Here is a 13,908-nt window from a genome sequence, read left to right on the forward strand (position 1 = left end):
CTTTGGTAATACAGCCGAGTAATTGAGATATTTTCGACTGTAATAGCTTGTTCAAGATATGGATACAAGTATTAATGGGGCTTTTAAATATTTTTGTTTTTTTTTTGGACCACTTTGTGAGATAAAGCCTGTGGTAAAAATATTTTAGGTACATCATTTATTGAACCCATGTCATCAATTGCCCAGCCTTTTCCCAACCATTTTGGGGTTGGCTTCCAGTCTAACTGGATGCAGCTGAGTATCAGTGCTTTACAACTAGCGACTGCCTATCTGACCTGCTCAACCCAATTACCCGGGCAACCCAATACCCCGATTTAAGTCTGGTTGTCAGACTTACTGGCTTCTGAGTACCCGTAACGACTGCCAAATATATTCAAATGACAGCCGGGACCACATACAGCCCACATGCAATGTCCGTCTCAAGACTTATCCTAACAAATGACAACACCAAAAAAAAAAAACAAAAACGCATCACCAATGTGTCCATTAAAAACTGAGAAATAATAGCCACCATATGTATCGCCTTCAATAGCCAGTTTCTCATGATGGAGCAATCCTGACATTTCTTCTGATATCGCTAAAACGGCTTGACATAATAACGCTTAGCCTTATATAGTACTTGTTCTTCCATGTTCAGAACCAATCTCTATTAGTCAGGGATGCGTAGGCGCAAACGGAACGCGGAATCATGAGGTATTTGAACGTTTTTAGCTGCTTTTAGCCGTAGAAGTGGACCTAATTTTTGTTGGAAAAAGCTCAATTGCTGGGTTGTATGCTGTGAGATCTAGGACCGTCGATGGAGAAGTGATATAGTATAGTAACTAACTGTAATTTTATAGACTCATGCGATAAGTCTTTAAGTTTATGTGAGCTTCGAGTAGGTATATCGTAACTTACACACAGAAATTAATATGAACTAAGACGCAACGGAAAAAAATATTGGTGCAGAAAGAATGACTGTTAAAATGTTTCAGTGGTATTTTATTGTATTGATTTATTTTTTAAATCTTTAACTACGCAATAAAGAGGAAACATTTTTTATTTGTTCGTTTTTATGTAACCTAAAGGTTTGTACGGAACGCTGGTGAAACTACCTACGGGAAAAGGGTTAGTAATTTACTTAGAACTAAGTTAACATTCAATCTCTAATTTAAGATTATAGAAATCCATCACAAGGTAAACCTATACTCCATTTTCTCTTGACATTACCAAGATTGATTAAATCACATAACCCATAAATTATGATTGCAATACAAGCAATTAAATATACCTTATCATTGCTTTTCCAATGGTCCTTTGGTGCCAAGGTCCTTGACTCATGATGTCATTTCTAAATCCCCTTAGTATCGAGCTGATTATAATACGCTAAAGTAATATAGCCATGATGTCATCGATACTGGTCAAGAGATTGGTCCTTTTGGACACAATTTTATCTTTAGGTTTTATTTTTCCAAAAGTTTTTTATGGGGACTTGCAGTAAAGTATTTTATTGTTTGGGAACAGAAAATGGACTGATAACTTACTGTACTTTTTTTTTACTTTTTCTTCTAGATTTAAAATTATTTTAGGAAAAAATCTCTATACATAGGTATTCTCCTCATTTCCAAATAAATGTCGTATATGGAAAAAAACACAGTAAACAGAAATTCTGAAGTAACATCTTTAAAAGAATAATTGCCAATACGAAACCATACTTTCAAAACAAGAAAACCACATCTGAACACATCCAAAACATTGTTATTTGTTAAAGAAAAAACAAAGAAAGACATGTTCAAGGCCACTCGGTCACTTTCAATTTCAAAGCTTTTAATCATTAGCATAAACCTTCTTATGATGGATTGAGGATAAAAACAAAAATATATTTTTGCATTCCATTGCTGTTTTACCTCGTATCCTCCATCTTTTACGTTGCAAAAAGCGCAGTGGATGCTTTTCTTTGGTCTTTTTTCGTGGAGTCCTGTGTTAGGGTTACGGAGTAAGGAAAGATGAGCGGAGATGTTATAATGCAGGTAGGTCAAGCGCCTTCTTCTAGGTCAAATTCGTACGGTGGGCATGACCAAAACGTTAAGACACGAGTGAACTAACGAGAGGTTTTCAGATTCTTTGAGACATCTGTCATTGGTCGGGTCCAAGGAAGGCGTATAAGAGCGAAAACAATAACGTTCCTCCAGAGCCCGCATTTTGGCGCGCTACTTTCTTAGGCGATTTTCCGTTATGGCACCTCCGCAAGTAATTTTGTTCTCCATGTTTAGGGTGCAGGTAGGGCCCAATCCTCGCTGTTTGCTCTTGAAACCGGCTGCTAATGTCAAAGGAGTCACATTGGCAGGTCCTACGGGCGTCTGGGAAACGTATGTCCTACAAAAAGTTTGGTTTTTAAGTTAACAATGGGTAGGGTTCCCATGTTTGGAATTTTTTGGGGATGTGTAATTAGGCGTCTGAGTCTTTTAAGCCTTGAACGGCGTGTGGTCTTGAGGAAAAAACTGCCTACATAATAGACTAATACTGCTGCATATTCATATATAAAATATGTTCTTGATGACATTACCCGGGAAATTAGGTTGAGGAGGTCAGATAGGCAGTTGTTCCTTGTAAAACAGTGGTACTCAGCTGCATCCGATTAGACTGGAAGTCATTCGTCGAACCCCAACATAGTTGGGAAAATACTGGGCAGATTTATGTTCTTGATAACATTTAAATGAGCTCTTATATAGGTATATTTAAGTAAAAACCTTCGGTTCATATAATTAAAAAAAAACTTAATACAATAAATATCTTCTCAAATGGTATGGTTAACTGGGTCACTACTGACATTTTAAACAACACATAAGGTGTTACCTAAGTCCGGCAAACGTATAACATGTGGTGACCCTATTCTTAAAAGGTATACTTACATTTTAGTTTATGCTTACTTTACGCCGCATGCACTTTTTCACGGATTTAAGGAGACTTTTAACTTTCGTGGACCATCGTATTGTTATATTGTTTTCGTGGCCCACCCAGAATTGTTAATAGTTTCACAAAATGCATAAGATATCTACGTAGGTACCTACAGTTATATTCTTGAAGAAATTTGATACCTATATTTTTTCAATAACGGTTGAAACCCAAAGGTCAATTCAATAAATTGCGATTATACTGAGAATATTACTAATACCTATAAGACAATGATGTCATATTTGAGCTTAAATAAGTAATTTCTGTGTCATTGCAATGTCAAAGAAAAGATTTCGACCGTTTAAGCAAAGTTCACATGTTCAAAAAATTACGAACTATGAAATATTTAGTACACGTTTAATTCATAGTCAAGTTCTTATTTTTATTTTTTCAGATAAATCGAACGCGCGTCTTAAATGCCGCCCTCAACCAGGGTCTAGCTGACGTCGAATAACGGGGTAATAATGAGGTTTATTATGAACAGTATTATAGCATGTGTTTCTATTAAAATATATTTATTTTGATGACTAGCGAGATTTTGATTTACATAAAGTAAATGTGTCAAGTATAGTTTCGTACCTGACCTGTGTATTTTTTATCTCATAACATACTGTTATTGTAATCCGCACCAGAGTGTATCTGCATCAAAAATATTACATTTACAAAAACGTAACTCAAACTTTTATAGCCTGTGCAGAGATAGCGAAAGCAAATATTGCATAAAATCATAAAATAAACATTATAAAGTACCTGAAGCAATACAAATAAATATTTAACTGATAAACATATTTTTGCTTCTCTATTGCGTCCAATAAAACCGCGGGGTATCTCGGCAGAGATTGTCATCGCTATGCACTTTACCCAACAAATTTATTAGGCCTTAAAACCCCCACAAATATAAGCTTTATTTTAATAACTCTAAAGTCCAAATCAACCTTAAAAATAACCTTGTTAATAAGCGAATAAAACGAATTCATGTGGACCAGAGACAATATAGAATAAGCGGCCATGTTGCTTGTCTATGGATAGAGATTTATGGCGCGAGCGCAGCTGTAATTTTGCAATCTTTATATTTTTCCGATTGTCGCTTTTGTTATTTTTACGACTTGGATGCCCGATATTATTATCTATGGCAGTTCTATATGTCAGAATTGTTTTGTGGCATTACAAAAATATCTACAGGTTGAATGAAAGGGATTTCTCGGTCTCGAGGAACCCCTGTCTTTCTGAACCTATTGGTCATACTTTGTATTTCGTTCGTATTTCATTAATCCACATTACTTACCTCTTACAATTCTAAAAAAACATTTGCACATTTACTATATTTAAAAATAAAAACTACACAACAGTTTCAAATTATCGACATCTTGAATAACTTTCGTTCCATTTTCAAACGCGTGAAGATATGCAATGGCAGTCGCGTTCACATATAAGAATTCTTACAATATTTCCATAGCCAAGAGTCCTTTTAAAACATTTTTTTCTGCAAATGTCGAAGCGTGCCGGACCGCGGGTAAAAACTATATAATCACATGCAATTCTTGTGCGCGCGTTAAAAGTCAGTTTTTGTTCATCTCTAGATTTAATAGTGCAAAAATTGTAAGTATTTTAATAATGTAAAAATATGTAAGTCATGTGGCAAAAAATGGGTGTTTTATTTTTATATCTGTGTGTATTGAAGTTGATGTGGTCTGCGGTTTCTTTACAGGAGCATTCGCAGAGAAAGTCTTTTGTCTATGGCGATTTAGGGATTCACGTTTATGATATTATAGCCGTTTGCCCGCGGTTTCGCCCGTTCCGTGGGAGCTACTACCGGGATAAAATATAGCCTATGTTACTAGGCAAGAGTGTAGCTGGTTAGTAGTATTTAAATGCTCTGGATTACGAAAAAAATCTTATTGCAAAGCTTCTTTCACGTAATATCAAAAAACTTTTTTTTCTCTGTAGAATAAATAATTATTAGAACTCTATTCTGGCTTTACATTGCATTGGTTGCATAGAACACAAAGGACATTGCACATGCATTAATATAACTGAACACTGACTCATAGAAACAATTCAATTAAGTCAAGAATAAATAAACAATCATGATTATACACTATGAATAGCAGAAATATATATTTGTGTATAATTTGTGCACGTTTTGTATAACAAATATTATTATTTAATAATAATAAATGCTGTATAATCATCTTATAATGTCATCGACCTAAAAGGTGAAAATGTCGCTAAACGTTCAATTATAAATTGAGAAATACAGCAATTAATCCAAATATGAAATCAGTGTAGGTGTGACATTTGCATATAAATTGGAATCAGAGGTTAGTTTGGTAATGGGTGCAAATGATTTAAGCTATAATATAAAAAAGAGAACTACTCACAAAATATAAAACAAAAGTCATCCGTTTCTTTAATGCGGCTGTCATTTGAACAATGATAAATATTAGGCAGTCGTTAGGGCCAGTAGAAGCCAGTATAAGTCTTACAAACAAGTGGTATTGGGTTGCCCGGAAAACCAGGTAGAGGAGGTCAGATACGCAGTCGCTCTTTGTCAAATACTGGTACATCCAGTAAGACTCTTGAGCATTGTTGCGAAAAGGCTAGCCAGATGATGATTAAAAAATGTGTATGCATATTTGAACCATGATAAAACTTTTAAAAAGTAACTACTGGACCAATCAGCTTATATAAAGAGCGAGTATGTTTTCTTTCCAATACCTTTAATATTCTTACTTATTTATCTAAGAATCTTGTATAAACCCAGCAATTTAAATACCAAAGTCACAGTAAATTACCATCAGCTCTTTCAACAGAGGCACAAAGATTGCTTGTAATACCAGCCTATTATTAGTACCATTTACAGTACCAACACACTGCAAACTTTTAGTCGGCCGATAGTTTGTTTGGGCTCAGTAATCAGTATGAAGATGAATGGCAGTACGCACATAACAAATATCAGGTATTTAGCCGGTATCAGACTGAATGAGAACTTTGATTGGAATCAAAATTTTTTTAGGACAGATTTTTCGACTCCCTTTTATTAGTTTCTTGTTTTTTGTAAATATAGATGTAAAAAAAATATTTTTGCCAACCATCGGGTCAACTATCGGCCGACTGTTTAGTCTACGGTCTGAGGATACTCTTAAACTGCATTATTAAGCTCACTAGCATAAAGATCGTAGTCCAGTGACAGGTCTAGCCATGAACAACATTAAAACGCACGCGAACCGCAAACAAAACGCTCGCGAAACGCATGTAGGTCAGTAATTACAGTTACTTCACACTTGCACGTCGCACTTGATTATAAAATTACATTTTATTGTTATACCAGTGTGTGGTGGAGGTCAGAAGGTCCGTGGTTATATTAAATAGTACTGCACATGTCAAATGACTTCGGATAAGCAAAGTTATTTTATGTAAGCTGTATCTAATAGCCCATCTATAAAAAGAATGGTATCTCTAGGAACTGGCTTTATATTGTGATATTTTAAATGGTTCGGTTTCCTTAACAATTAATGCTATAGGATCCATAATAATCGGAAAGTTGACCTAGACCTTATGACAAAAGGTTATGGCCATTGACGTGTCTTGAATGAAATATTGTTTATTGCCTATCTATGATGCGGACATTACGTTCTATGTTTAGTGGTTTCTAAGTAAATCTTGTTCACCTATGACTGACTAAAGGTGCAGGAAAACATCTCTAGGAAAACTGGACTGTAAAGTCAGAAAACCCCAATCCACCTTCAGCATTCTCTGTCTCTCTGTATAAAAACAGGCCTATGCCCAGTAGTGGGACAGTAAAAAGGCTCATGACCTATTGAAAAATTACAGGAGTCCATGTATTGATGTAATCCAGGAATCTAGAGGTATATGGAGCTTCTGTTCCTCCCTTTCCCAGTATCTTAACTCCACGTACTCCGTGACTGCTTCAGGCTATAATTATCACTGCACATCATACTTTTTTTAAAAATATTCGCTGTCAAAAGCCAAGTGTGAGCGGTGCTTATATATTAAAGGGATAACATGTGTTTAAAGCCTTGTTTTTCCCTGTGACATTGTAATTGGGAACAATTATTGTGATAGGGACACGCGAGGGTCATTTTACGTGTGTGATTTTTGCTGTCATTTTACTAATGAGGGGAAGGCTGTTTAAATTAGGCTGTATGTGGGCTGACTTGTTTCAGCACCATAAACGGTAGGTCCCGGCTGTCATTTGAACATCTTTGGTACTCATACGGGTAGTCAGAAGCCAGTAAGTCTGACAACCAGTCTTACCAAGGGGTTTCATCCGGTTAGACTGGAAGCTGACCCCAACATAGTCGGGAAAAAGGTTTGGGAGATGATGATGTGTTTTTAAAACCCCATGTGACATGTAATTGGGAATAATAATTCTGATAGATACACGCGAGAATCGGGGTGTTGTGAGGCGTGATTTTTGCTGTCATTTCACTGATGAGGGGAGGCTGTATTTAAAGGCTGTGTCAACTCATATTTTGCAGTTATTTTACGAAGCTTTTTAAATTCCTTATCATATTTTACCTCGGCTCATATTTATAATTCTTGAACATCCGTAGATGTCACAACCTTCACCTTCTCTTTAATTTGACTGATATAGGCATGATATAGGTTATACTTTAGACGACCCCTTCCCCTCTTTTTTTCGACCTTCCATTTCAAGACAATAAAGATGCAATGACAATGCAATAAAGTATTGAGTACTGACAGTTAGTTTAGGTGTTCCATCATTTTCATTATGTCTCAATATCTATTAGTTCCTACTCCTGAATACAGAACTATCAAACACTTTATTACATACATTAAAGCAGCCATTCCGAACTACTTGAACACTCCACATATGTAAACTTACATACGTTACAAGCCTCTTCTTTGAACTTCGTCCACTATAATGACATAACACACACATTGCCTCACCTCAGTTCCGCTAACACAGATTTACATAACGTCGCTGCGTCCGCGCATGATGCCCAACAAATTAGCATTCGTACTGGTTTTATATACATTTGCATACTAGAAGTGTAGGTATGTGTTTATGCTAGACTTGGTAATATTGAACTGGATTGCAGCTGGGGGATTAGTATATAAGTCTAAATTGATGGGTATTTGCTGTGAATTGAACTTGATTATCAACTGGCTCGCTAAAGTTAATGAAATTGTAATTAAAAACATAATGATTGAAAATTGTACGTAGGTAATAATTATTTTTTAGGAAGTTATCGTACCTTTTCTATATTTTTGACGAGGCAAAGGCAAATAAAGTCAATCAGGCCACAAGAGTCAAAATCTTTTTACGAGTGACTTTAAATTAATTTATACAATTCAAATACAAATAATCAAACCTACCATAATGCAAACAAAGAAACCTGTATTGCTAATAGCAGATGAATAGTAAGAATAAAAAACTAAGTAAGTAATCTCCATGACTTCTCTATCATTACCAATAATACATATAATATTTATTTTTTGTTCTACTATCGAAGCCATAAAAGCCATATCTCGGACTAGCGGACGCAGAGTACAAACAATTAGCGAGCGAACCAAAGTTTGTTGCACCTATTATCTTATAGTGACTAGTTTTGGAGTTCCGTATATGAAAATCGAATAAAAAATAATATTATTTCAAAAGAACTGTCATAATTAATATCAATTCAAAAGATTTTTTTCTTAAAGTCAAAAAAGTTATAAGTCACATGTGTCAGGATAATTAAAATAAACTCAAAAGATTTTTAGTTTCAAAGTCAAAAGTCTGATGATTTTATTTCAAATAGGCCTTTGCAGGCTCCTATGAAATGTCACAGTATTTGCACGGTTCCAAAAAGTTGGTCTCATGGAGAAGAGCCGGCAAGAAACTCCACGGACACTCTTTTTAAGAAGCTTAAAAACTAGCCACCATTTTATTAAGGTATAAAAGCATAGATATGTAAATACAAGTATAGCCATGTTTTTTTGAGTTTTTTTTGAGGTACGGAATACGAACTTATCTATCTAGTCACATATTATTCTTGTAAGAAGTGATTCATAGCAGTAACAGTACCAAAACGTGTCACATAGTGAATCACTGATTCTTTATATGTCTCATACATATGTCATTCAATGTACAATGGCTCATACATTGTTTCCAAAAAAATATATTCTTCAAGGATATGTACACTACAATACTAAATAATTTCTTCAAGGCTTTTTTCTACGGAACCCAGTACACCTAAAACAAATCGTACTTGACGGTTTTTTGTGTATTTCTCAACCGGTCAGAATCAATATTTGCCTTCGATCCGTTGGTAGACCCAACTTCGTATGAACGGAAGAGTATAAAAAATACCGGTAAACCATAATTTTGTTCACACGCGAGTTCGTACGAAACGAATGGTAATGTGCGCTTGCGCATGCTTGCTCGTTTATGTCTTTTGTATGTACTATTTGATAAGTACGTCTGGCATTTCTTTGAGGAAATAACTTGAGATGACTTTTAAGGACTTTTGCTTTTCGCGTTTTTTTTGAAGGTCAAGGTCAATTGTTACTAAATGTTTATTGAATTTAAAGAAGAGTATAATTGTTGAAAGTATGCTTTTTATTCTACTATTAGCTTTTGAGAGCGTTTTCATCCGCGAACAGTGGCAACTTCTCTTTCATCCATAAATGGTCCATCGGACACTGAAAGCATTTTTTTTTCAAATCGGACTGGTAGTTCCTGAGATTAGCGCGTTCAAGCAAGAAAGCAAACAAACAAAGTCTTCAGCTTTATAAAATTAGTACAGATATCGAAAAAATCCTATAAGTATGACTTAAAAAGCATAATTTATTCGCAGTCTAAATTATAAATGAATGATGTATTTAATATATAATAAAAAATATTTCATCATTATGTAAATACATATCATACGTTATTGCACATGCGTATTTATATAACGTAGCTATTAAATAACGTTATTACCTAGAACGTTACCTTCGCTGCCTAGGTGTTGTTGATAACCTCAGTTTCATTGAAAGTGGAGATGCATTATGTAGATATAATTATTGTTTAATTATAACTGTTTAATGAGGTTTGTGTTATATGTAGATACTAGCTATTTTCCAATACGCGTCCTGTGGTAACTTAACCGTTATCGGGATAAAATACAAGGTGTTGATTTGCATTTGTGCCATAGTTCAGGAGGAGGTCATACAATACGTAAATAATCGATTGGAATTACAGTAGATGGTAAATAACTAATATGCACTGCTTTTTTTTGTCATTGTAATGTCGTGGTATTTCCGAAGTAATCCAATTTTATGAATGAAATTTATGAGTGATCGTTGCGTATGCTTTGTGTTTGCGTTTGTGTGAGGGTGCAGCACGGTTTTAACGCCAGTAACATACGCGTCAAGTTTAAATAAGGCTAGATGACATTTACGGAATTCCGAAAAAAAATTAAAGAAAAAAAATTACGTACCAATTTTTTTATTGATTTGGGTCGAGAATCATTAGCATAATTACCTCCTTGAATATGGCACGGATGCAAATCAACAGCTTGTATAGCCTTAAGTTACTCGGGTAGTATGTAGCTTTCCAATATGAAAGAATGTTGGACCCTTGAGTGTACAAACAAACAAACCTAATGTTTTGTCTTTGTTATGTTAGTAAAGATAGATATACTATAGTATGTGTAGTGTCTTTGTTTCCATATGCCTACACAAAGCACGTATAAATATTTATTAAAGTGTAGGATTGCTTGTCATTCAGGATTCAAGGTGTGCAGGGTGTCTATGCAATTTGTTGATCACAGCATTGTTATCAAAGTAAAAAAAAAACTTATCGGTAAATACAAAGTAAACCTTGATACATGATTCTAAATCTGGTAGCTTTCCTGTGTCAGATTGCATTTGATGTATATGGTATTTTACTCTGGTTTATTGATTACTTAAATATAGCTTAGTCTTCAAAATCAAGTAAGATTTTATCTATAACAACGTACTTAAAATAACTATTTGATTTCTCAATACCCCAGGCAATAGTCAAACAAAGGCGTGCTATAATGTCATGAAATTCCAATCAATGGCAGTGATATTCGGATAGTTGCTACAACGTCACCCACGCTGCGCCGGCGCACTCGGTGCGAAGGTTGCTGTAAGGCCGAGCACCTAACATGCGAGGTGTATGTTTTAGTGGTATCATAATTAGTGGAATGGGAGAAATAATAGGTTTTCTTTGGTTTTATTAATGGAGAATAAAATGATTAGTGGAGATAGCGCTAAGGAAACATCTCTTGTATTATGGCATCTCCAAACTTGTTTCCTTACTCCGTGGTTTTTATTTCACGTATTTACTTAACAACATCATCTGCCTACACTTTTCCCAAGTATGTTCGGGTCAGCTTTCAGTCTTAACTAAATGCAGCTGTGTAATAAAAATAAATAAATAAATACCAGTGTTTTATAACTAGCGAATGATTTTCTCAATCCAGTCACTTGGACCACCTTTGGCAGGACTGGTTGTCAGGCTATACCCTATCGATCCTCATGGCTTATTTTCTGGAGTCCGTTTTTCTTCTGAACTATGTTAGTCATCATGTTATTTCTGAAATCATTAGGGCAAAACAAGGCAGTACGAACAGTTTACTCCTGCACAATATTGGCTATTAGATAAGCAATTATGTAAAGGAAGTTTGGATATGGCATCAAATATATACATTTCTCAGAAATGAGTGAGTAGCTCGACGGAATATCCCAAAACCATTTTGGATGGTCGTCATTTCCTCAAGGAAGGACATTATTTATTTATTTCTTTATGGATTCTTGAATGCTTAAGGGTTAAGAGTTGCTGATTTCAGCTACGTTACCATTTCAAGAGAGTTATTTCTTTATTTCTTAGTCGAAGACTACATAGATTCCAGTATCCTGGACTATCAGTATCTACTGGGGCTACGGGATTGTTCGAAACAGTTACCGCGGCCCTGGTACATAAAGGGCTTAAGAAGGAACATGATGGGTTTTAGTCGGTAAGAGTCTGACACTCCCTCTCCGCTGTACCCAATTTATGAAGGGCATTAGATGATTTCCTATCTAAAAGAATAAGGGTATTAGTAACATTAGAATGTTTAATCTGTCCACTGACATTGTAAGGCTACAAGGCCACTTGACTTGCGCAAGAGTTGATTACAATGTAATAATCAGTAGCATTATTGAATTGTAATTATAATATTATGGAGTTGCAATTATTTTACTGTCATTATCGTAGTAATTAGTTTTCTCTCTTGTGTTGTGTATGGAATGTTTCCTTACGTCATGTTTGATTAAACAAAAGATATTCTTTGCTTCTATCTATGTAATGACATTAATATTTGTTACTCTGATAATCATTCAATTTATTATGAAACTATCTGTTCCGTCAGATAAAAACTAGCTATGTCCTTTTACCAAGGTCTAGCCTATCTGTGTATTTACCAAATGTACTCGTAATTTACATTTAAATAGTTTTGGCGTGAAAGCGGGACAGTCAAACAGTGTTAGTTTCGCATTTATCTATGTAAAAGGGTGGCTTGATATCAGTCTTTTAGCAATTCATGATTTTACTTGACTGAACACCACGAAAAGTTGCTTATGTTTTTTGATCGTCGCTAAAAATACTTTTATATATCACATAGCACTTACTCAGACACAATTAAATAATCTTCTATCCCTACTTAAATCATTATTCCATCCATATCTGTCCAATATAATTAAATAATTCTGAACACCCATAATTACTTTTTTACCTATCAATTCTCTTAAAATAGTATTAAAACAATTCTTGGTTCAGCTGACGTCATGACGTGAGTCAGTTTCCGCCGAGGATGTGTTTGCACGGTCCGTGGGTTCGAGTCTGACCTTGGTAATGTGGATTTTAATAATCATCTTTATTTATATTTTTGCTTTGTAGAGGTTTTACTTGAGTTTGTATTTTAAGTTTGTTTAGTGTCTCTGTGTTACGCTTTTATAAGTGGTATAATTTTAGAGGTAGAATTTTGATGGTGTTTAGTTTAGAGGTAGATTTAAACAGAAATAGAATGTGGATTCTTTTCGTCTGGCTATGTAATGGTGTCCCCAAAAAATTGCTAGAATATCTCGTATTTATAACTTTATCCCTTCATCATCATCTGCGTAGCTTTTCTCCCGACTATGTTGGGTTGGGGTCCAATTCCAGTCTTACCGGATGCAGCTGAATACCAGTGCTTTACAAGAAGCGACTATCTGACTTCCTCAACCCAGTTAGCCGGGCAAACCTATCTCCAGGTTAGACTGGCATAAAAGTAACTAATCAATTAATTATTTATTGACTTCAAGATAGGTAAAATGTAAAATTATTTGCTACTCAGGTATGCATGATGCATCAAATGTCCAACTTCAGAAAAGAAAAGAAAAAAACTGAATAAAACATACAAACAACAGAGAGTGTCAATACCCTTTTTACTTGCTTTAGAACTACTAAAAGAGCTACTTGCTACCATTCACGCCTTGACTTTATGAACTGCCTTTACGAGCGCCTCTTAAAAGGTCGTAAATGTAACAAACCTTCATTGTGTGAACGAGATACAAAATTGTATCTCAGTCTTAGAGAAAGTAACTAGCTGGACACGCCTCCTTTGCCCAAAAGTACAAGAGCAGTCCTAAGCACATAAGAATTACTCATATGCACATATTTCGTGCGTCAAGTCTATGTGATGTCTATATGTTTGACCATTTTGTCGTGTGCGTGCGTAACGATGTGATCGAAAATGTATAAAAGGCTAGTTCATCGACAACATAAACGTTCGATTTCTTAAAACAACTGTTTACTTTGCAACTTGTTCGTGAAAAATCACTATTAACACTTGTTTTAAGAAAACTGGCGTTTATGTTGTGGGTGAATTTGGATCTAATTTAGATATCAGGCATTTTCCCATTTTCATTGGCAGACTTTTTTATACTTCTGTTCATGGTGGGTCCTGTTGGTGAAGT

At 35.1% G+C, this 13,908-nt stretch overlaps 1 protein-coding gene across 3 annotated transcripts in view; it reads left to right on the top strand.

The window, feature by feature from the left end:
* LOC124636827 (xin actin-binding repeat-containing protein 2) overlaps positions 1 to 13,908 on the top strand; it is an 85,416-nt gene that overhangs the window by 32,407 nt on the left and 39,101 nt on the right. For 2 of the 3 annotated variants that reach the window (XM_047173006.1, XM_047173023.1), the window contains exon 2: positions 3,329 to 3,392. The exons of the other annotated variant lie outside the window; for it this stretch is intronic. The gene's annotated coding sequence lies outside the window, so the exon portion shown is untranslated. The remainder of the gene's footprint in view (positions 1 to 3,328; positions 3,393 to 13,908) is intronic. 3 annotated transcript variants of the gene reach the window in all.

This window comes from Helicoverpa zea, chromosome 2 (genome assembly GCF_022581195.2).
Source record: "Helicoverpa zea isolate HzStark_Cry1AcR chromosome 2, ilHelZeax1.1, whole genome shotgun sequence".
NCBI lineage: Eukaryota > Metazoa > Arthropoda > Insecta > Lepidoptera > Noctuidae > Helicoverpa > Helicoverpa zea.